Consider the following 22,469-nt stretch of genomic DNA (forward strand, 5'->3'; position numbering starts at 1 on the left):
AGCTCTGCCTGGCTGCAGCAACTGAATGCTTAAGGACAATTAATGAGCTTTGCATCTTGTTGGCTTGATGTGTTGCATTTTCTCCTTCATCAGAGGGACCAAGCAAGGAAGGATTGCTACACCTGTTCCTTCCCTTCTCTTTCTCCCTCCTCATATGTTCTTGTGTTTTCCATTTTCTCAAGGCCACGATCAAGCAGCAGCATCAGAGTGAAGAAGTCTGAACATGCAGGTAGGTACAGGGCATGTCTGTCTTAAAATGACTATTGGCATCTAGACTCGGAGGTGACCTTTTGAAAGGTTTATTAAACACCATTCTTTTCAGAATTTCTTTAAATTTGTTTCACTCCTTGATGGGCTCAGTGGACTCTCCTGGAGTGCAGTCACTGGGAGTGAGCTGTAGTGGTGCAGTGAGAATTCCTGCATTGTGAATTCTTGAGTGGGAGGAGCTGCAGTGGGACCTTGGGACCCTGGAAGTGCAGTGCAGGAAACGGAAGCATTCGTCTCCATCCTTCACATGCCTTTTATCTCCATGCAGTGTTTCTCATGTCACAATTTGTAGAAAAAAATTATGCATTTTTCTGGAAATTAGAAATATTCCCACTCATTTCTCTTGCCCAGTAAAGTGAAAAAACCTGTCCTTGGGGCAGATATTCAGCTGAAACCTTTCAGATCCATAGGAGATTGATGGTCATGACCTGTTTTTGCTTTGGGGGAAATATGGAAACGTCCTGCTATAGAAATTCCTTTTGAAATTGCAATCATGGTCATGGAAACTTCCAAATGGATGCAGCCTATGCAGGGTCTGAGTTTGTCATCCTCTGACAGCACAAGCCCAAAGCCACCTATGGCAAGTTCATCATGACAAATCTCTTCCCTGACTCTCTCTGCCTGTGTCAGTGTTGCAGGCTGAGGCTGGGGGAGGAGATGCCTTCTGCCTTGTCCCCCTGTCCCTGCCTTGCCTGATCCCTGACAAGTAGAATTGTGCCAGACAAAATGCGGTCTCTGGTGCATCTGTGCCAGCCAATGCCTTTGAGTTGAAAGCCTCCAGCAAAGCCTGTTGTTGTTGTTCCTTTGCCATCACTGGGCACGTCACGATAGGAGAGATGAAATTTGAAGAAAGACTTTTGCTGATACAGAAAAAGGGATCAGATGTCAGGTCCCTTTGCGTAGGGTTAGTTCTGCCAAATCCTGGGTAGTGCCCCTTTGGAATGACTCCTTTGTTGGTGATATGCAGTTGGAATGCTTAATGCAGCTAGGGAGAAGTATTGCTCAATAAGTAAGGTGACAGTTTTGTTGGATTTACTCTGGACTAGAAACGAGCTATGTCATTAAACCTTACCTGCCTTTCTTTTATAACTCAGTAGAACATTCTACAGGAGAAATCAACCCAGTTTAAAGAATGTTATTCCACTCTTATTGCTTGGCTGCTACATGATTTTACCCCATGTTTAGCCACGTAAAAATGATTAGTTGCCTTATATCTAACAGCTCTGTTGAAGAGTATTTCAGAATGTCCTGCCCTCTGCTATTTCCATTTTGAAAACCTTCAGTTGTCAGTGTCAGCCATGATCAGAAATGTTTTGAGGCAGGTCATGTTTATGTTGGGCTTAGGTGTCTGTGCAGGAAAGAAAGCAAGGAATAAACCCATCAAAGAGTGAAGTAGAGCAAAAGAGAAACTTCTGGATGACCACTTTATTCCCTATAACTATGGGCTTGCAGAATACTGGGGACGTGTAATTGGGAAAGCAAAGCCCTTTTTGCATGTAACATGTAGTGATCTTGATTGTGTACCACCACTTCCTTTGTTACAAAGAGGAATTAAAAAGATCCCCAGAATAAAAAATCCAGCCTAGAACTGGTTGGGAGTTACAGAAACAATAACCTGAAATCTACTTTTGAAAACAATCGCTTCCTAGATAGTGTCAAATTCTAGAGACTACTGTGAGTTTCCAACTCTTTGGAAGGAAAGGAATCCTGTAGTAGTGTGGAGACAACGAGCAGCACATCAAGTCATAGAACCCATCTCTCCTGGCTTGCCAGATCCACATTGTTCAGAGAAATTCAAGTTAGTTAGACATAAGTTTCATGAAAAATAAAAAAAACAACTAATCATTTCAGTAGCTGAAGTGCTCTTTGAATTCCCCACTCTTTAGATGGGTTGATTGTAAAGGAGTGAGTTCAATTAACTCGCTTCTTCTCTTGTACCTGTCTACAGCTTCTTCTGAGTCTACAACAGAAACCCAGAGAATGAAGGCAAAGAGCTCTTGGTGTGTGATAGGACCTGGGATGCCTCTGTTCCCAAGGAAACTCGCTGAGGTGTTTGGCATGCAGACCTATGTGCGGAACCCCGGCGTTGGGAATGGAGGTGTGGGCTCCCGGCCGGCTCAGGGGGCCTTGGCCCAGGAGCCCCGGCAGAGGCAGCTGAGCAGCGCTGTCCCCAGGGTCACTGCCAGGGAGGAGGACAAGGGGACGGACCAGCATGGTTCAGCTTCCCACAGAGGTAAGGTGGGAGCTGGGCCGCTCTCTGGTGGGAGGAAGGGTCTTGTGCCAGCCTGGAGAGCCTGTGCACATTGGCAGGGAGCAGTTGTGCCCTGCAGGTGCCCCCTGCCATGAGCTGTGCTGCTGCCAGTGCCCCGTGGAGCTGTAGGGCTGCTGAGCTGTGGGGCAGGGAGAGGAGCAGGAGGCTGCATGTGCAGCTGAGCCATTGCTGGGAAGCACAGGGCTCTGGGCTCCCTGCTGTCAAAGACTGAAAAAGTGTCTGAATTTTATCAGCTGTGTTGGAGAATGTTGCAGAATGAGTTACATTGTTCTTACTTGCATTCAGAAAATCAGCGTTCTGTCAGGCTGGCCTGAAAGTGCCAGAGCCCATACAGTTTAGACAGAAAATTCTTTGGGGAAAATGAATAATCTAGTGTCAAGGGCACAATTTTCATTAGGGTACCCCTCCTGTAATCCTAAGTTTTTCTTTATTGTCCACTGAAATATTCCAACAAAGTGAAGAAAAAGTTGATCTGAATGTATACAGGTATTAGAACCCAGGACTACTTTTAGGAACCAGAAAGAAGATGTTTACTAAAATCAGCATAAGGGCAGATAAGAATCTCTGTCAAGAGCAATCTCCATCTCTGCCCTTCTCTATCAAACACAGAGGCTCTCCAGCATCCAGGGGCTGAGGCAGCAGGTTTCAGTCTGCTGGCCCACAGAGTAATGTCATGTCTCCTTCCAGGAGCCCATCCACTGGGAGAGGGTCTAGGCATATGTAGCTTGCTGCTTTCCTGCACCATCTCTGTGCCCTGTTAGAGCTCTGTAATCTGGAACCTGTCTTGCCTGTTGCCAAGCATGACATTTTTGGGCAATTGAAGTGTGCCAGAGATTTACAGGAACCTTTGCTTCCAGTACCAGGCCTCCCACTGAGCCAGCTCAAGGAGATGGATCATCCCACCAGTCCTGGTCTAACAAGTGACAGAGACCTGAGAGAGGGCTTTGGAAAGGTAAGGGATAAGAACAGGGATGAGCAGACTTCCATTCCAGTGGCTGTTTAGTGCTTGGCCCAAAATGCCTCTGAAAACCATGATCCTCCACTCTTGGGGGTTGGGGATTGTCTTGGGAATATATTTGACGGCTACTGAGCAATTGCTTGGCTGTTTCCAGAGGTGCCAAAGTCAGTGCTTTGGGGATGGTGCCAAGGACATGCCTGAGGCATTCTTTATGTGCAAAGAGCACTTTAGAGAAGTTCTGATTGGCAGAGCAAACTGCAAACCAGTGAATGTGGGCAAAGGGCACCCTCAGAAGCAGAGAAGCAAAGATGCTAACGTTGAGTATAAGCAAGGCTGCAAAATAAAACGGGACAGTTTGATGTCTCCTGGTTACCTTTCTGGCTGTATCTCACAGCCCTCTCATTCTCACATTTTCTGCTCCTTAATATCCATGTTCCTCCAAATTGTTTTCACATGACTCCCTCCTCCTTTTGGTCTCCTGGTCTCAGAGACCAAGTCGTTGAGAGTCTTCCAGAGCTGAGTCCTTCAGAAGCCAGGAAGTGACAAACAGCTGCACTTCCTGGCCATGAGTGTTAAGCATCAGCCAATTACCCCTCCTCGCTGCATATTGCACATGGCTTTTATTCTCCTGCCATGGCCTGTAGGAACTGAACTGCATGCTCATTGCTCATGTGAGCTCTTCCTTTGTCTTGGAGCATTCCTATGACTTTCATGCTTCAAGCAGGGCTTCCTGTCACAGGTTGCAGTTGGAGCAGAGTAAAGCTGTGGAACTAAAGTGTTCCACCTCACTGTGTGTAATTACCAAGGTGAGGATGGGAGACATTCTCCTGAAACTATTGGAATGGATATGGAGCTGGATTAATGTCTGTAGCACTGTGTGGACTCCGCTCCCGATGAGAGGTTGTGCCTGGTCTGTGTGTGTCTCTGCTTGCAGTCTGTGATGTATTTCCATTGCAACTAGATCCGTGCTGCATTGTGCATGTTGGCTGAGAAGAACTTAGAACCAAAGGATGTGGAGCTTTTTGAGAAAGAGATGAAGAAAAGGAGAGCAAAGAAAACATCCTGGCAGGTGCCTCCACAGAGAGTTGAGCCCAGGGATGCAGCTGCAGCAAGTAAGTGGTGCCTACACTGCTGGTCCTTTTTGAGCTCTTCCTTACCCTCTGCACAGTGTTGCAATCAGACTGGGAGGCTGTTGCACTTGCATCTGAGTGGAAGCTTGCATGGGATTGATTTCCATTACCCAGTGACAAATACAGAGACATTAATTGTCTCGCTCATGGCTTCACTGAGTGAGTAACAGAGTATCAGCTTCCCACCTTCACCTCTAAACTTTTTCAGAGTAGAAACTACAGTCTTGCAACGTCACCTGGGGCTTCAGACTCTGTCCTGGAGAGCAGCTTCCAGGCAATGTGAATGCAGAAGTATGCTTTTTAACCAAGGTGCAACATGGAAGAAACCAAATTCAGCTCCTACTGATGAAAAGACCAGAGATCCTTCTCGAGCCACTCCCCTCCAAGGAGCTGGCACTGTAGAGCTGTGCTGAAGCCCTGAGGCAGTGCTTCTGTTGTAGCCCCAGGAGCAAGCAGCATTCCCCAGTGAATCCCGGCTGAGGGGCTCTGGCTGCAGCGCTGTGTGCGCTGCCCCGAGGGCGGCAGCAGGGACCTTCGGGGGCAGCACTCAGCCCCAGGGCACCACCCAAGCTTATCTGCACTTTCTTTTGGGAACTTGCCCAGCCTGCCTCTGAAACCGGAAAATGAAAGCATAGCAATACTGGCTTCTCCTTGTTTCTTAGGGAGAGCATCACTGCAGTTTGGTTTTAAACTAGAAGGTAGATTTAGATTAGAAATTAGGGACTATTTTTTTTTAAACTGAAGGTAATGAAACTCTGGAAGTGTATGCCCAGAAAAGCTGTTATTCATCAATCCTTGCAGGCATTCAAGGCCAATTTACATGGGCCTCTGAGGAACAATATCTTGATGATAATATCCCTGCTGCCAGGGGTTGGACTAGATGGTGGTTAAAGGGGTCTTCCCACACAAACTGTTCTAGGATTTTGTTTTTCTGTGATGCTAGTCCCATGTTAGTGTGCCAGTGTTCTACTTGAAGTTCTTTGGGATAACAAAGATGTGTTACCTAGCTCCCTCAAATTTTCTGGTCCTTTCCATAGTGACCCTGTCCAGCACCCTCCACTTACAAGCTCCTCCTTAGTCCCTACAGGCCTCAGCCAAGCACCTCTCAATGGCACAGCTTCCAGTGAGCAGAAAATCCATCCTGGTAATGCCTTGAAGAAGAAGGTCTTGAGGAAACAGGACAAGATGCCCTTACTGCCCACTATGCCCATCATCCAAGAGGAAGGCAGTGTCCCATGCAACTCCTCAGGTAAGTCTGCTCCATGGCAGCTTTTTCCCATATAGTTATTTCCTTGCAGAAGGAGCACAAACTGCCTCCTGCAGGCTGTTTGCTGCCTGCAGGAACTACACAGCAGATAGTCCCTAGTGGCTCTTGTCTTTCCTTTGGGGGTAGCCTGCCTGTGCTATCATCCCAGCTAGAGTGACATAAGAAGAAAGGAGCAAGGAATAATAATTGGAATGCTCTTTTCTACTGATGCTACTTCCACGTTGAGAACTGACCAGAATTGAGCCTGGGTTGTTCCGGCTTGGCTTGGTGCTGTGGCAAGGCAGCTGCAGGAGTTTCCTCAGGGAGTTGCAGAGTGCCTCAGTCCTCAGGGCTGGGGGAAATGAGGGCACTGGGACAAGAGAGGCCCCTGGGGGGTTCCCTCTAGGTGTAGCCATTCCCACTGGTCGTCCCTGTCTGGCAGGGAGTGGGAGCTCTGCGGCCTCAGGAACCTGCCACTGGCTGTGCTACCTGTGGCACTTGGGAGCTGGCACTGTGTGGGCAATGGTCAGGTTTAGCCTGGAGCTGTGCCCAGCTGGGGGGGCTGGGAGAAAGCAAGGAGCCCAAGGAGGCAGACAGCAGGGAGGTGTGTGAGGCAGTGCCAGTTTGCAGCACATGGAAGCCTGGCTGGGAGCTGGGGCTGCAGGCCGCTCCATGGCGGGGTGCCTTGCCCGGGGCTGCAGCGCTCAGGGCTGACCCTCTCCTCACAGTGACCTCGCAGACGGCCACTGGTGCCGAGCGCCGACAGGAGCTGCTCCGTGAGCGTGGGCACAAGGACACAGCCTCTGCTGACCCACAGCAGTCCTTGCTCCAGGCACTCTCCTGGCTGGGCAGCGATGACTGGTAAGAAAGGCCCCGGTCACTCTGTCTCCCTCTTAGCGTTAAGGAAGCTTACAAGTGGATCTTGCCAGTGCCTCTGAGCCCCGACAGCCCAGAGGGCAAAGGACTCTGCTGAAACCACTCCAGAGCAGTGAGAGGATCAAGATTTGAGAGCAGCCTTTGCTTGGCCTCGGTCTGCAGCTGTGCTCCAGCTGCTGCCGCTCTGTGCTGCTCCCTCGCTTTGCCTGCTGCTCCATGGAGCTGCAAAGGAAATCTTGAGGGAAGAGAGGAAGCTGTGGGATGAGATGATTTGCTGGCTGAAGGCAGCAGCAGGATGGCAGCAGTTTTGAGTGTAGAGATTTGGGTGCCTTGGGGCACTGGCCCAGTGGGACTGAGTAAGATTTCTCTCTGCTCCCAGTGCTGACAGCAATGGCAGGTGACAGGGTCTCCCTGTGACCTCCTGCATGTGAGTCCCAGAAGCAGCTCCAGGGAGTCGCTCTTTCTGAGAAATGGACTGATTTGTGCTTTCAAATCCCCAGCCTGTCTTTACTCCTGAAAGGCTCATGGCAGAAGGGAAGGAGAAAGCAATGAAACCCTCTAGGAATCTTGGACTTTTTGAATTCAACTTTTTTCTTCTCACTGCTTCATATGGGCTGGAGGTGTTTTGCCAATACTCAACATGTGTCCCACAATTAGACACAGAGAGAAGGAGGCCCAGAGGTGATAACCCTACGAATGTTAGGTGATGCTGGTCAAGTTTTTGGTGATATTGGTTGTGATGTTGGGGTTAGCATAAACTCACTGTTGGATGCTTCATTCACACAGGGGTACGGACTCCATTCACAATGGGATAAGCATGAAAAATCTGCCACATGCATCTCTTTGTGCAGTCACATTTGCTTTGCAATTCTCTTCTGCTTCCTCTTCCCCCTTTTTGTTTAGTGCCCTTTGAGGTACAAGAGAGCTTCTGCAGGTGTGGGGAGTCCTGGTGACTCTCAGGGGTGCCCATGGGATTGGTCACCAGCCCTGTGCTGCAGTCCTGATGCCTCACACACCTTTCTGTAGCTCAGGGCTGCCTAGAGCAAGTGCTGAGAGACAGAGTTGTTTACACCTTTTAAATAACATGTTGCTGTAGTGGGCATTGTTTTTGGTAGGGGATTCTGGGAAAAGGCAGAGTTTCAACTGTTCTTTCCCAGGCGTGGAATCTTATGGGACACCCTGCTGCTCCTTTTCTGGGGAATGTGGAGGTGGAGGGGAGTGAGTGAGAAACAAGCCTGGATTGTAGCATGGAAACTGAGCTCCAGAGTGCCAGTGCAGACTTTTATTGCTGAACTGCCTGCTGGGGATGAAAAAGAAGGAAAATGCCCCAATAACTGCCCAAGGGGATTGTGTCTTAGGGACAGGTATAGGGAGGTGACAAGAAACAGGAGCATGACCCAGTCTCACAGCTTCTAGGAAACTGTGTCATAGGGACTCCATGGGCCAGACATTTCAGAAAGGCTGTCTTGTAAAAGAGCCACAAATGAAGACACTGAAACCCCTCTATTTGTCTCTTGGATTTGTGTATGCTTTTGACAGCAACAACATCCTGCGGGAAGGAGCTCCACAATTTCATTAAATACTCCTTGAAAAGCACCTCCCATTGTTTGACTGAGCTGCCAGCCTGGTAATTTCAGAGGGTGCTGCCTAGTTCTTGGGTGGAGAGAAAAATCCATCTTTTTGGTACTTGCCTTTCAGGGAGATGAAGGAGAAGGGACTGGTCAGCATCAAACTCCTGGCTGGGTCCCATTCAGAAGTCCTGCTTTCAAGGCTTCGTGACATTTGCTTGGCAGTTACCAGTGAGGTGAGAACACTCTTGTGAATTGTGCCCTGTACTTCATACACGGTGTGTAGAGTAGCTATGTGCTTGTTCATCTCCATGTGTGCTCAGAGACTGCCTTCATTTCTCTTTTTAGATCTTGTATTTCTAATGACTGTCAGGTTTCTATGGGATCTGTGTGTAGATGTAGTTGTATTCACTGGTAGGTCGGGTATCTGACACTCATCTTTGAGTGAGCTGCCATTATCATGAAATGTGCAAATGCAGAAAAAGATACTCTAATTATGTTATTTTCAGAGTCCTAGTCTCTGCCCGAGCTGTCATTCAACACTGCAAATTAGTCTGTAGGCCTGAGCGTGTGTTTTCTGTTTCCTGGCTGAGTGCTTCAACTGCTGGTGTTGCTTTTTTAAACAGGAGCACGTGACTCTTTTATCTTTATGACTGACGCCTTTATGGTTTGAAAGCAGCCCTTACTTTAATTTGGTTCTTTGTGTTTCAAAGAAAAGAGCCTAAAGGGAAAGCAGTTGACATTAAAGAAGGCTTAAGTAGATACTTTATGAAATTTCTTATTTTTAGGCCTGTTACATGCAAGTCTGAGGCCAGATATTGGTGCCAGTGGAAGTGTCATGCTGTGCATGTGCTCTTCTGCTCTTATTGTGCTTTTATGTTCCTCTGGACACAGTGGGATGTGTTGTCATTTCCTGAGTCGTCTGTCTAAGGCAACTGGTTTTCTTTCCGAGGTCATTCTTATGTTTCCCCTCATGACTTCCCCAGGTGACCAACCTCCGCTCAAAGGTGTCCTACTCGGCCATTGTCACTCTGGGAGAGCTCTTTGTGACCTTGAAGAAGGACATGGACTCTGAGGTGGATGAGGTGGCTCGGGTCCTTCTGCACATGATGTGTAATTCGCCAGAGTTTGTTGAGAAAGCAGCCAGTCACACCCTGGGGATCATGGTGGAGAATGTGACTCCTGCACGAGCAATGACTGCTCTCCTGGACAGTGGAGTCAAGTAGGTTCTTCTTTCAGTGATATTCTTCACCTTCTAGAGTACTTCTAGGTGGGGGAAGGGATGAGAGAAAGAATGGGAATGGTGGGAGGGAAGGGTCCTGTATCCTGCATCTTCTGTCAACTCAGTGACTGGATTCTCCAATCCACCTCATTTCTTTCCTCTTCTCCCTTATTTCTGCCCTCCCTCAGCCTATGAGTTCTCAGAATGAAAGAGCTGTAGAATATGGGAAGTTGGACGAGGCCATGAGGATGATTAAATCCAGTTCCTGGCTTTGCACAGAGCCCCCCAAGAGTCACACCATGTACCTGAGATTGTTGTCCAACTGCTGCTTGAACTCTGTCAGGCTTGATGCTGTTGACCACTGCCCTGGGGAGCCTGTTCCAGTGTCCCAGGCACCCTGTGGGTGAAAAAGCTTTTCCTGATATGCAACCTAAACCTCTTCTGACTCATCTTCCCTCTGCTTCCTGGAGTCCTCCCAGTCTGTCAGAGTTGCCTAGATGTGGTGAATGGTGGGGAAGTGCAAGTGCCTGCAAAGGCTAAGGATAGAGCCTTGTGCTTCTGTGGGAAGAGGGACAATTGCAGTTTTCATCTGTGAGAGCTCTGTGGTGTTTCACTGCAGTAAGCACAGAGGCCCTGGGAAAAAACATGCATCCTCATGATGCCATTAACTGGAGAAATAAGGAGGGTACTTGCTGGGGTATGGAGCACCTAGGGGAGAATGTGCTGGCTGTGACACAGCCTGCACAGCAGGTGCAGCTCCTGCCAAAAGGAGTCCTGAATGACTGTCCTGGCCATAGAACTCTACTTTCTAATCAAACTGATGTTTCATGTTAGCCTTGAGATGATGAATCACTGCACATACACCTTCACAGGCCCACTACTATGGAATAGCTGATGCAAATGCTGCCTTAAGTGTTTGTGCTGAGCCTGATAATTATCAAAAGACACTCTCTAGAACTGGACAATCTGGGTAAATTGATTGCCACATTTTCCCCATCTTTGCAATAGGATAAAACATTCAGATGTACCCCTTGCCAATCCTCACAAAAGAAACAGGCTGCATTGCTGCATATTCTGCAACTTCACGGCCCACAGTGTGTTTTCTCTGCATCTGTATTTTTCCAAAGCTCTGCAGATTTGGGGATAAATGGCTGGAATGAGCCTCAGTCCTGCTGCAGCTCTGTGTAATGGGTGCCCTCTGATAGGTTAGCATGAATGGTCTTTCATTTCTAAAGAATTCATATGTAATCTATTTTTTTATCTTTCTCAGTGGAAATTGTGGCAAAGACACTGAGTATCAGGTCGTGCAGGGAGACTGAATTCCTCCGTCTTCCTTGCAGACAGTCCTTGTGTCCAATGCTAATTTGAGTTTCTCTGAGGACAGAAGCTTCTACAGGTGTCTGAAGCTGCAGGGAGAAGCCAGGCCTCCTTCCCGCAGCAATGGCAGGGAGCACGCTCTGGCCAAGGCCTGTGCTGCTGTTGCTCCTTCTCCCTGTGCCCCAGTGTTTGCTCTCCTCTTGCCAGGAGCCGCCACGCCCAGGTGCGGAAGTGTGCGGCGCAACTGCTGCTGTCCTTGATGGAGAAAATTGGAGTCACGAAGCTCACAGGCACACCCAGGGCTGAGAGGCTGGCGCACACGGCAGGGACGCTTGCTCAGGACTGCCACAAGGACACAAGGTAACCATCTTCATTTCACCTCCTCACACAGCAAAACTGTCTTGTGTCTGTCTAGAAAGGTAAAACCACAAAAGAGTGGAAACGAAAGGAAATATTAAGTTACCTCACGGTGTGGATAAGGGCCATAGAGGCATGGAATACCTGGAGTTGTATGGGATCCATTGGGGCCATGGAGTCCAGCTGCCAGCCATGTGCAGGACATGCCAAGAGTCACTCCATGTGCCCAAGAGCATTGTCCAAACGTTTCTCGAGCTCTGTCAGCCTTGGTGCTGTGACCACTGCTCTGGATTACCTGGGGAAATGACTGTAGTGGGTAAGCTGAGGTTGTCCAGCAAGAAGGAGCATTGCCAACTTCCTGTGACTTGAAGGATTCTTTCCTGAGATCAAAAGAGCTCAGATTTGGCAGTCAAACAGTTTTGTTTGATCTTAGGTGCACAACACAGAGCCAAAATGTTGCCTCATGTTCATCACTGAAAGACCCAAAGCAGATCTTTCTCGTTAACTTAAAACTTTTCTAGAAGTATTTCAGGGCTAATGTATTCAGTCTGTCTAAACCTCTTCTGCAGCTTTCTAGAATGCTGTTGTCTGTGGCTCAATGACCTCTAAATTTCTTCTGGAGGAAAACTGGTTTCCTAGTGGCAAAATCAACCCAAGCCACCCAAATCCCCTTACTTTGATGATTCAATTAATAGCTGCCAAAAATACAGGAGCAACTAGCTGCTGCTCTGCACACATATAGAATAGTCAAGAGGAGGCCTGAGGTGTTTTGTGCTGGATTCTCTGCCAGTTAATGGAAGGCAAATTATTGAGCAATGGCAGCAAGGTACTTCTAATGGGATCTGACAACAAAACAGATGTGTTTCACTTGTTCCCTGGGATCCTTTGATCCCACAGAAGCACACCCACAGTTTCAGAGTGAAATGATATTTTTCTCTCACTTTGCTGAGTAGGTAATGCCATCTCATGCAAGGATTGCAAAGGATGACATTAAGGTATCAGCCTCTTCTGTTAACAAGTTTCCTTTGTTTGTTCGATTTCCTTCCTTCCTTCCTTCCTTCCTGGAATCCTTCCTTCCTGGAATCCTTCCTTCCTTCCTGGAATCCTTCCTGGAATCCTTCCTTCCTTCCTTCCTGGAATCCTTCCTTCCTGGAATCCTTCCTCCCTTCCTCCCTTCCTCCCTTTCTCCCTTCCTCCCTTCCTCCTTCCTTCCTTCCCTCCTTCCTTCCATAGGCATTATGGACAGGAGATGGTGAAGATGTTGATAAATCATCCAAAATGTAAAATGCTTTTGGAGCGATCCATTCCTGCCTGTGACCTGGAAGATATTCTGAGAAGAATTAAGAAGAAAGTAAGTGCTTGGCAGGAGAAATGTCTCCTTTGTGCAAGTATAGCCACAGCTAATAGGACATCAAACATACCTAATCTGTCTTTATCTCATTCCCCTTCTGCTCAATCATTTTGCTCCTGGGAATGAGCTGTTAATCCCCAGCCTGTTCATCTGCAGACCACAAAGGAACTGATATTCTTAGGGGAAAAGTGGGGCTTTGAATATTTTGACTATTGGTCACAAAGAGGAAAGGGGAAGAGGAGAAAGTGGGTTTACATTTAAGCATAACTCCCCACCCTGCTGTCCCTGCTCTGCTCCCAGTAAAGCAATGAAGTGAGAAAAGTGCTTCTGAGGAGAACAGTCTTTGCAAAAGACACTGGAAGCAGTAGTGCCAAGAGAATTTCCAAAACTGCAGCAGATGTCCCAGTCAATCCTAATTGCTACAATTACCATCTGTCTTTTGGGAATACTGCTCTGCTGTCAAGCCCTGTGGAGCTGGAAGAAGCTTGGTGAATCCAGCAGCATCCAGAGGAAAATCATTTGTCTGGGGGGGGACTTTCATTGTTTTTATCTACGTTATAGAAGGGAGCGTGTCCTTTGTGCACAAACAGGGAGAGCGAGTGTTGAACCAAATCACCTTCCAACAAAATTGGCCCACCCCAAAGAGTCCTAATTTTTCTGCTTTTTCCTATAAGATCTCTTGGTGCCTAGCAGTTTCCATTATTCCCATTTATGCTCGAGACTCATGAATTGGGGAGTTTAAACTGCTGCTCACTATGGCAGCACCCATAACCTGCCTTGGGCTATTGCAAACAAAGAGTTGGCATCACTGAATCTCTGGTCTGTTTCCTTCTGTCGGTTTGCAAATATTTCCCTAAGCCTTGGTAGCAGTGATCCTGGTTCTAACTTGTGTTTTTAAGCAGACGGTTTCCTATTCTATATTCGAAATGTTGGTGGGGTTTCTCTGTGTCCTTGTAGGGGATGGAAGAGCAGAAGGGTGAACGCCCATGTGTCAAGAGCCCCATGAAGATGAGGAGGAATATCTCAAAGAAGCCCCAGGCCACATTTCCTTCTAGTCAACGGTACTGAGCACTTTTGTTAGATGTGACAAAGCACACAACAAGCTTGACATTTCTCTTCTTCAGGAAAATCGTTCTGGCAGAGATGGCCTGTGCCAGAGATTGTTTCCTTTCCCTACAAATGCTCTTTAATAAAAATGTCTACTTCTGTGTTACACTGAACAAACATCTCTGCAGGGGTTTCCACAGAAATGAGGCGACAGAAAGACACTCATTGGTTGCAGCACAGACAAGTCAGGGCAGTGGCAAGGGCTGTGTTGTGGAGGATAGGAGAGGGCCATGTCTCTGCTGCCCGACTTGGGACAAGTAAATTCAACCAGGGCTTTTTACATCTGAGTGGAGTCTTTTTCAGATGGGTGTTTTGAGGAGAAATCCCAGTCTAGGGTCAAGATGCCATTCCCCAAACAAGCAGTTCCCATTTAAGTGGATTGGCTTGGCTGAGTCATGGTTTTCTTACCCTCACACAGAACCAAGTTTGAGTAGTAAGTAGCAAGGCAACTCCTGAGCAACTTTGGTCAAAAGGTGTCTCAATAGGGACTTTTTGTCTTGATATTCTTGTCCTTCATATAGTTTGCTGGATGGACAGCATGTTTGGTTGATTTCCTCCTGTGCTGCAATCTGCACTTAAGACAGGGATTTGGTCCTTGCTGTGTCTTCATGCCAGTGGCAGAGCTACTTGTACCTGTTCTCTGATAACAGAACAGATTTATTTAGCTCTGTGATGCTCAGCAGTGGCAGGAAAGTGACCACATGCCTCAGTAGCATAGCTAGGATCTTCCCATGCTCATGGGAGAGACAAGTTGATCCAAGAGAATTGTTCCCAGTGGGTTTGTTAAGTTATAGATCTAGACTTTAGGAATGCAAACTTAATGTGAGCATAGTGCTGGGATGTCTGGCATCTGTTTTTATCTCTGTTACTGATTTTCTGGATCCTTCAGATATGCCCCTGGTCATCTGCTCAGATGCATCTGAGCTCCTCTTTCAGACTGTCATGCCTGGTGTAGAGACATTTCTGCAGAGTGATGAGTTTCCTTCTTGCAAGACACACACCTCCCATATGAGCAGGCATTTAAACATGGAATTAGTGTCTCTCGTTCTCCACAAAGCAATGCAACCTGTGTGCCTGGGAAGCCTCCTGAAGATAGATCAGATGCATCTCATCCTTGGTTTTCCTGAGTGAGAACTGGCGAAAATGTTACTTTGCAGATTTTCTCCCATAATGATTGTCATGAAGTCCATGCTCTTTTCAGAGCCTCATGATTCTCTAGCTTGAAATCACATCATGAGTAAATCACCTCTGGATGTTTTGCTCACAATTATCTGCAGGTATTATCACCAACAAGCCATCATTTGCTTTTATTTTCCAGGGTGAAGTCGACCTCGGATGGACGCCTCCTACACCATCCAAAAGTCCAGGTCACGTTGCCTCCAGCTGTGGATGAAATGGAGATGCTCCAGAAGCTTTATGATCTCCTGGAAGCCAAGGGGTTTGAGACACGGATGGAAGGAGTGGCACTCCTCCTAGACCTGTGCAAAAACAGCCCCAAGCTCATCACCACAAACATTGTCCAAGTATGTAGGGTATCTTCACTGTTCCTTCCCTTCAGCTCCTCTCCCAAGCCTGTAGCAATGAAGTTAATTCAGTCTGTCTTGGCACTACATCCTGCCTTGTTGGGACAGGCTGGTCCCTCTTACCCAGACAAATTTAATTCAGGTCCAGCATGCAGGACAAATTCTTTCAGTCCAGCTGTATTTGTCTGGCAGGTGCCTATTGATGTTGTTCATCACATGATGACAGAATTTTCCACTGCTCTAACCTTTGCTGTCTCCTACTCCCAGCTGGGTTCAATGAAAGGAATCCAGCCACTGAAAGCATGGCAATTCTTGTCTTGACAAAAAATGGCTTTGGATGGGGAAGAGAAGTATCAGGCTGGGTTGGTATAACCCAAATGTTTCTAAAAGAACACTTTGGTAAACTCCATCCCGTCTTGCACAAACACTGTGTTTGTGCCACAAAGAACTGTGGCTACTCGTTTCCATCCTTGTCTCTATTGCACTTGGTAAAGATGGTGTGTAACCTTCTCGGGTATTGAATGCTCATTTCTACATCCCCTCTCCAAACAAGGACATTTTAATCCACCTTTCTTGCTGCTTGTTCTCTTCACAGATTTTTGATCATTTTGTCCTGAGAATATCTGACACGCACAAGAGAGTGAAGCAGATGGCGCTGGACGTGCTGGCAGAAATGATAGCCATTCTGGAAGATGCCTTGAACCCCGTGATTGTCCGTTTAGTGGAAGGAATACTAAAGAGCCTGAACTCAAAGGATACCGGGGTTCATGCTGCAGCTGTGAAAGCGCTGGAAAAATCTGTTTCTCATTTTGGTAAGGCTGACATGGACTCTCCTCAACTGTGTCTCTGCCTCTCTGACACAAGAGAACACTGAGTGCCATGAGAGCTCTTGTTGCCCGTGGAACACTCCAGCTGACATCCACCAGAAGCTGTGGGGGTGCAGTCCTTAGGCACCAGTCCCCCAAGAGGCTTGAATGTGCATCAGCATTTCCCACAAGTGCCAGGAGCCCTTGGCTCTGTGCTGCTTGTCTGGAGAGGAGGTCCTGGACTACAGCTTTGCTACAATTCAGAGGCAAAGGGGATTGTGGAGTTTGCTTGGACCCCATTAGATTTCCCAAATGAATAGCTTTGCTGTTGCCATGAAGGGACACTGGCCCATCAGAGCTTCTGCAGAGCAGCCCCCTGGAAGGCTCCACATTATAGGCATTAGCTGCCTCCGTTCCACCTTTCCCATTTGTCTTCCTTTTTCAAATGGGACACTTATGATTCACCAAGTGCATTTCCTTAAAACAAGCAGATAGAAATCCAGCTGTCAGTGATGTCTTGTTCCACATGTTGTTTTCATGGGGCAGGATGGCTGTGGCAAATACCTACACAGGCAAGGACTGCTCTAAATTCCTTTGTCACAGAGATTTATGTCAGCACTGAAAATGCTGCTCGGGAGAAATATGCCTGACAAATGGAGTGTTGAAGAGGCAGATCTTCAAGGGGAGTTTCCACTTTCTCCACCTCAGCTGCTCTGCGAACTCCTGAACTGCCTGACGCTGTGCCTTTGTGTATCCCAAGTCTGGGCTTCTTCCTGTTTGCTCTGGAGTTCAAAACCTTTTCACTGCTTACGTGTGATTGAACTCTTGAGGTCCTTGATCTGAAATGTTTAACGTAGCTCCCGGTCCAGCAGACAACTTTGCATTGACAAATGTGAACGGAGAGGTTTTCTTTGGGAATTTGAACCCCCCTCAAGTAGGCTGGAAGGAAAGAAGTACATCAGCAGAAAATTACTTGATTTTATAAATTGGGGCTGCCCCTGCCCTTCCCCTCCCCACTCTCCTTTCTCCTAGGACCTCAGAAGAGTGAGCAGAAACGTGTGTTTCTCTTGTAGATAAAGTAGCACTGATGAAAGAGTTCAGCCACCAATGGAGTCAGCTGAGTGGCCAAGCTCTGCTGGATGTGACAGAGCGTATCACAGGTATGGCCTCTGCTAAGCCAAGAGGTCTCCCCAGGGAGCATTTCCAGGGCATTCCTGGCAATAGACAGTAGAGTAGCTGCTCCAAATCAGGAGGTGCTGAGCTTGTCCCTCCTGCCCAATGCCCATGGCAGCTGTGTTTGGCAGGTTTTCCCTGGCTGCTGCAGAGGTGTGCAGTACCTGGCACGGGGGTGGCGCTCGGCCTTGGGGCTGAGCTCTCACTGGGGCATCTCAGAGCCCACCTCCAGGAAAGGGAGGGGTTAAAAATACCCGAGCTGGCTCTTCTCTTGGGAGCTCAGGGTCATCTCTGGTCCTTTAGGGAAAATGTAGCAAGTGCTGTTTCAGGCAATCCGTTTCTTTTGTCCTCACAGAATTCTCATCTTGCTCTTGAAAAGTTTTGAGACTGAACCCTGCAGTGCCTGGGGGTCACAGCTTAGGTCAAAACTCAGCACCCAGATTAGGGGCACGGATTTGGTGCAAGGCAGCCTTTGGGGCCAGAGGGGCAGAAGCAGAGTGCTGAGGCTCCCTGCCTGTGCTGTCAAAGTGGCATTGGACTGAGTATTTCAGGGTGTGCAAACAGTGTCTTCCTGTGTCAGTGCTGTCCAAAATGCTACAAATGCAGCTGATAATTGATTCCTCAGAGGAGCTTGCTATGTCAGCAACAGCCCAGGATTGGAAAAGTGATAATCTCTCTATATAGTGGACAAGATGATTTACAGCCTTGCTTTAACGGGGTCTAAATGCACTGCTAAGTGTGCCAGCATCTTTAAATGCAATGTTTCATAGATGTTGTGTCTTCTTCAGCAATCTCAAATGCTCAGTGTTCGGTGATTGAGAATGTCAAAAGCGCTTGAAAGGGCATTGGGATAAAGTAGATGTCTAGGAAGAGGGAATTTAGTTTTGGAGATATTTTGATCTCTTCTTGAAATAATGGAAATAAACATAAATTAGGACTCTTTTAGGAAGAGCAGATGTTCTCTCTGAGATTTAGTGGGAACAAACAATGTTTTCTCAAGTTCCATTGTGATCAGTGTCTTGAATTGGATTTTAACTGAAATTAACACCCATTTTGAAATGGATGCCATAACCCTTTTCCTGCTTGGCAGAATTGGTTTTGGGCACTTTCAGGAAGTGTTTAAATGTTGATGATTGCTGGTGGATTGCGAGCATAGAGAAAATGAAGTCTCTTCCACCACAGAATAAGAAGTGGTTACTGCATAATATTTTGCCTGATCAGAAAATATGAATGGTGTCCAGAGCATTTCAGGTTTTGATGTCTCAGCCACATCTGCCATGCAAGGAGCCTGTTGGTTGTCAATTTTTTGCCTGTGTTTGACAAAGTTCAGTTCAGAAATTGAGCAGGGAGTAGGCTTCAGAGAGAAAGGGAGAAGACACTCGTGTTGTGGTTAAATTTCATTCATCTGTGTTGCATTTTTCTCTCTACATTCTACTATTGCAGTGCACATTGCAAGAAAAATGCCATTAACATTGGGAGGGGGAATGACATTAAAATGTGGAGATGCACAAATGCCACAGCAATGAGGTCTGGGTAATTACCTAAGACACCCTGAGGTTTGAAGCAGCTGTTTGTTGGAAGGCACAAAAGCATTGTGCCAAAGACAGCAGCTAGTCACTGATGTTTCTAATCCAGCTGTCAAGCAGCACCCATGTCTGGTGGGCTGGAGTTTGGAAGTGTGGTCTAATAGTGCCCTTTGCTGTGTGCCACTGAGCAAAGGGAAGAGCCAGATTGGATTCTGGCACTTTGACATCAAGGGTCACAAAGATGGAATTGTCCTTTTTCTTAGAAACCTTTCAATTGAATCTCCATGGTGCATTTCCAAATCTTCAGTGTGGGTTTAGACAACTTCCTAATGGAAATGAAAGGGAAGTTGACATTTTAGTCATTCTTGATGTTGAAACAGATTGTGAAATGATTCAGTAAAGGTACAAGTTCTGCCACAGGTGCAAGTATTTGTTTGGAGACAGTACTCCTGAGGTGTTGGTGGTTCTATTTTGGGGAGGATCAGCTGCTTTGGCCATTTCTAGATCGTGGGGCTCTGTGTGCTATTTCACTGCTCTTAGGCAGAGAGGCTTCCAAGAAGCAAATCTCGAGGTGGATCCTTGTTTGCATTAAGGTTGTTGTTTCAGAAGCTTGTGTCTCTGTCCCGGCAGTGCTTGTGGAAGGGGTTTATGCCAGGAGCCCTGAAGTGGTCCAGCGCTACGCCCTGCCCGTGCTCTGGTCCTTCCTGGAGAACAAGGCGCTGCCTGTCCGCAGCGCCAATGTGCGCACGGTGGTCACCAGGCTCGCCTCTGCCCTCTACGAGGTGATGGGCACCAAGCTGAAGAAGCGTGCTGCCAGCCAGCCCCCACATGTCCAGGAAAACCTCTCCAACATCCTGGGCTGGTGAAGGCTTGATGTTCTCCAGCAAGTTGACCAAGTGCTGAGATGGACACCTGCGCTTCTGACCTTTTAGCTGGGCCAAAATTGACAAAATACTCAGGAAGGGTGTGCATCTGCCACTGCTCTCTCCACTGCCCTTCCTAGTCATGGCATGCTCAGGGGCCTGAAGACACTCTGGATTGAGGACAAAGTGAAGGACTAGCATGGCTCAAGCCTCCCACCGAGGTAAGGTGGGAGCTGGGCCGCTCTGTGGTGGGAGGAAGGGTCTTGTGCCAGCCTGGAGAGCCTGTGCACATTGCCAGGGAGCAGTTGTGCCCTGCAGGTGCCCCCTGCCATGAGCTGTGCTGCTGCCAGTGCCCCGTGGAGCTGTAGGGCTGCTGAGCTGTGGGGCAGGGAGAGGAGCAGGAGGCTGCATGTGCAGCTGAGCCATTGCTGGGAAGCACAGGGCTCTGGGCTCCCTGCTGTCCCAGGGCAGCCCAGAGGCCAGGGAGTTCCCCTGGGAGATCTGTGGAAGTGGCTCAGGGTGTGCCCCTGGCCTGCCTCCAGAGGGTGATGGTAGGAGAATGTTTCCCTGTGCAGCTATTTATGAATTTCCAAGAAATGTGTTCTATGAAATATGGAGCTTCAGATGCTTTAGGTTTGCATTGCAGCCTCTGTTACATTTTGTGTCTCCATTTTGCAGACCTGCCTGGCTCCTGTGTTTCCACCAAGTTTTCTCTGGACATTCTTTTGTGCATTTACCCACAAAGTCCTTTCCTGCTGTCCAGAAGAGCTCTTTCCTCCAAGCCCAGGAAGAAGCTGCTGCCTATCCAAAGAGCGTTTGAAGACAAGGATTTATGCATTAGCCTGTATAGTTCCAGATGTACATATGTTCTGATAGTTATCTGTAGGTTTCAATAAATATATTTTGATTGTATCTTAATAATTTTGTTGTTATATTTTTTATTGTGTATATTTTTGGTGGTATGTTTTGGTTTTTTATATTTTATAGTTTTATATTTTTTCCCACTGACATGCTAAGGGTGGCCAGGTCCTTGAGAGCTTGAGATGGGGAAGGGAGAGCCTCCCTGATTTTGTGAGTTTCTCTGGGAGGGCGGGGCCAGTGTGGGGAAGGAGGCCAAGGCCACGAGATTCGAAGCAGGTAAAGGAGCGTGGGGGGGCAGTTACTGGTACTCACCCCTTTTTGGCTCTGGAAGGAGGAAGGCAGCTGGGAAACCTCACCGCGCCATCCCAGTGCCAGGAGCTGCCTCTTCTGGTGTTGGACCTCACAACCCTGCCAGGATGCTGTCCTGCTTCAGTTTGCTATCTCCAAGCATCCTGTTGGAGCACCGGGACCAACACTGCTCCAAGGATTCGTGAGCAGAGTCTCTCCTCCACCCTTCCCATCTGAGACACAGCTGCCATCACCCCCAGCTCTCCTGCAGCTGTGCAGGGATCCACACACCTGCCCTGTCCACTGGGAACCTGCCAGAGCTCACTGCCAATGGTGATGGTAACTCCACCAGAGGGGAAAAGAGCACACAACCAAAGGAACTGTGACTGGGTTCCTGTTAATTTCATAGTTATTGTTGTTTAGATTGGCCTTGTTGTAGATTTAGTAGAGAACTGTTCTTCCTGTCCCCCTATCTTTCCCTGAGAACCTCTTGATTTCAAAATTATACTGACTCAGTGGGAAGGATTTTACTTTCTCCATTTCAAGGGAAGGTCCTGCTTTTTCCCTAGCACACACCTGTCCATTCAAACTAGGATACGGAGCATGAGGTGCAGGGCTGATGTGTGAAAGCATGAGGATCTCCTCCAAAGTAACTTGTTTAATTGTCCATTTTATTACTTCTCTATTTACTCCACACTACTAAGGCAAGGCAAGCTTTGCTTGCAGGCAAAACAGGCATGGGATACACTAGGGTCCCTTGCAGGATCAGCAGGGCTGCCAGTGACAAAGCAGGCAATCTGCTCCATGGTGAGCCACTACACAGCCGCATCCCAATGTGGGTTTAAGTAGCATGGTATTATGGAGAACTCCTTTTCTGCATCAGATACCAAAAGAACGTCCACAGCTTCTGGTGGCTGTCAGCTGGAGCATTCCACAGGCAACACGAGCTCTCAAGGCACTCAGTGTTCTCTAGTGTCAGAGGCAGAGACACAGTTGAGGAGAGTCCATGTCAGGGGTCAGCCTTCCCAAACTGAGCAATGGATGCTTCTGCCACTAACACTGACAGGAAATAAACAAACAAAATTTCTGTGCACACCAGGGCTACGTGTGGATTAAATTATTTCTGTTTCACATCCCGGCCAGAACAACATCGTGGTCAGAATATCATTGTTCCTAGATTCTCTAACACTAAAAATATTGCTGGAGAGTTTTTGTCATTCCCATAGATTTGGTGACATCCAGACACACTTAACAATCCATTTGGGTCCAAGTTCCATATTGCAGACGATGTCTTTGGGCAGCCTGCAAGTGTCTCAGCAGAGAATGAAAAGGGATGACAATACTGACACGATTTCTCTTTGCTACTTGAAATTTAAAAGCTCCGCTCCAGCCCACACTGGCAAAATTGTCAGAAGAGGCAATTCTTCCCCACAAAATGCTTCATCTCACTCAAACAAGAAAGCCACAAGCCAACAGTCTTCTTTACTCCTCCACTGCTTTATTTGGCTATTTCTCTAATAGGAATTAGCTTCATTTATTCTTACTTTGTTTCCTGTGTTCCACGGGGCGCGCGGCGGCTCCTCCGTTGGGTTCGCGGAGGCAACGGCAGAACGGCCGCGCGCTCCGGCGGCTCCGCAGCAGCAGCAGCAGCAGCAGCGCCTGTCTCGATCGGTTTTCCGCTCGAGTTCCCGCTCGCCCTCCGTGCCCTTCTCCCTCTCAGACTCCCTGTGATCCCGTTCGGTCCCGTCCTTGTTGCGC

General features: G+C 47.8%; 1 protein-coding gene across 1 annotated transcript in view; it reads left to right on the forward strand.

Moving 5' to 3' along the window:
* Positions 1 to 22,469, forward strand: part of LOC134042043 (serine/threonine-protein kinase pim-1-like) — a 75,908-nt gene that overhangs the window by 36,981 nt on the left and 16,458 nt on the right. The window lies entirely within an intron of this gene.

Source organism: Cinclus cinclus, chromosome 3, assembly GCF_963662255.1.
Source record: "Cinclus cinclus chromosome 3, bCinCin1.1, whole genome shotgun sequence".
In the NCBI taxonomy this organism is placed as follows: Eukaryota; Metazoa; Chordata; class Aves; order Passeriformes; family Cinclidae; genus Cinclus; species Cinclus cinclus.